We start from the raw sequence: 1,829 nt of genomic DNA on the forward strand, positions 1-1,829 counted from the left end.
CACCTGGGGTCCCCTCAGAGGATGACCTCTGGAGTTGCTGTGTGAGAAGTCCATCAGCACTGACAATAGGCCAATGGGTGCCGGTGAAGCCCCGCAGAGAGTGCTGGAGTGCCTGGCATCTGGCATCGTAATGCCAGATGGTTCTGGCATTTATGACCCTTGTGAAAAAGAAGCCACTGATGCTATTGGGCATCTAGACAGACAGCAACGGGAAGATATCACACAGAGTGCGCAGCATGCTCTGCGGATTGCTGCCTTTGGTCAACTCCATAAAGAACTGGGAATGGAACCCCTGCCTTCCAAAATGCCCAAGAAACCAAAGAACGAGAACCCGGTGGATTACACTGTTCAAATCCCCACCCCCCAGCATCACCTATGCCATCACACTCATGAAACGCCCCATGGAAGAGGATGGGGAAAAGTCTCCCAGCAAAAACAAAAAGAAGATCCAGAAGAAAGAGGAGAAGGCTGAGCCTCCCCAAGCTATGAATGCCTTGATGAGGTTAAACTAGCTGAAGCCAGGGCTGCAGTACAAGGTGATCTCCCAGATGGGTTTTGTTCATGCTCCCATCTTCACTATGCCTGTGGAGGTAGACAGCAGTACCTTCGAGGCCTCGGGGCCATCTAAAAAGACCGCCAAGTTCCACGAGGCCTTGGACATGTTAGAGGATATGGGCTTGCCAACAGGCGCTGAAGGCAGAGACTCCAGCAAGGGAGAGGACTCCGCTGAGGAGTCAGATGGGAAGACAGCAGTAGTGGCCCCACCCCTGTGGAGGAAGCTGTCTCCAACTCCAGTTTTGTCTTCCTTTCAGATGCCACTACTGAGAAGGGACCGATTTTGACTAAGCATGGCAAGAACCCTGTTATGGAGCTTAATGTGAAGAGACGTGGCCTCAAATATTAGCTCATTTCTGAGACGGGGCAGCCACGACAAACAATTTGTTATGGAGGTTGAGGTGGACGGACAGAAGTTTCAAGGTGCTGGTTCAAACAAAAAGGTGGCAAAGGCTTATGCTGCACTTGCTGCATTAGAGAAGCTTTTCCCTGATGCCCCTCTTGCTCTTGAAGCCAACAAAAAGAAAAGAACCCCTGTACCTGTCCGAGGTGGACCCAAATTTGCTGCCAAGCCACAAAACCCTGGCTTTGGCATGGGAGGCCCTATGCATAATGAAGTGCCCCCTCCTCCCAACATCCGAGGTCGGGGCCGAGGAGGTAACATCCGAGGTTGAGGACAGGGGCGAGGATTTGATGGCACCAACCATGGAGGAAGCTACATTAATGCTGGTACTAGATATGGAAGCTATGGGTAGAGCAGCAATTCAGCCATAACAGGCTACAGTCAGTTCTACAGCAATGGAGGGCATTCTGGGAATGCCATTGGAGGAGGCAGCGGGGGAGGTGGTGGCTCATCCAGCTACAGCTCCTACTACCAAGGAGACAGCTACAGCTCACCAGTACCCCCGAAACATGCCGGGAAGAAGCCTCTGGATGGGGGCCAGCAGAAACCCTCCTACAGCTCGGGCTACCAGTCCCACCAGGGCCAGCAGCAACCTTACAACCAGAGTCAGTACAGCAGCTACAGCACCCCACAGGGCAAGCAGAAAGGCTATGGCCATGGGCAGGGCAGCTACTTCTCCTACTCCAACTCTTACAACTCCCCTGGTGGTGGTGGTGGTTCTGACTACAGCTACGACAGCAAATTCAACTACAGTGGTAGTGGAGGCCAGAGTGGAGGGAAGAGCTATGGCTCCAGCTGGTCATCCTACAACACGGGCTCACATGAGGGTTATGGCGCAGGTTCTGGAGGCAGCTCTTCATACCAAGGCAAA

At 53.0% G+C, this 1,829-nt stretch overlaps 1 pseudogene; it reads left to right on the forward strand.

Moving 5' to 3' along the window:
- Positions 1-7: 7 nt before the first annotated feature.
- LOC114635674 lies at positions 8-1,826 on the forward strand (annotated as a pseudogene).
- The last annotated feature ends 3 nt before the right edge of the window (positions 1,827-1,829 follow it).

Source organism: Grammomys surdaster, unplaced genomic scaffold, assembly GCF_004785775.1.
Source record: "Grammomys surdaster isolate TR1022 unplaced genomic scaffold, NIH_TR_1.0 115800, whole genome shotgun sequence".
NCBI lineage: Eukaryota > Metazoa > Chordata > Mammalia > Rodentia > Muridae > Grammomys > Grammomys surdaster.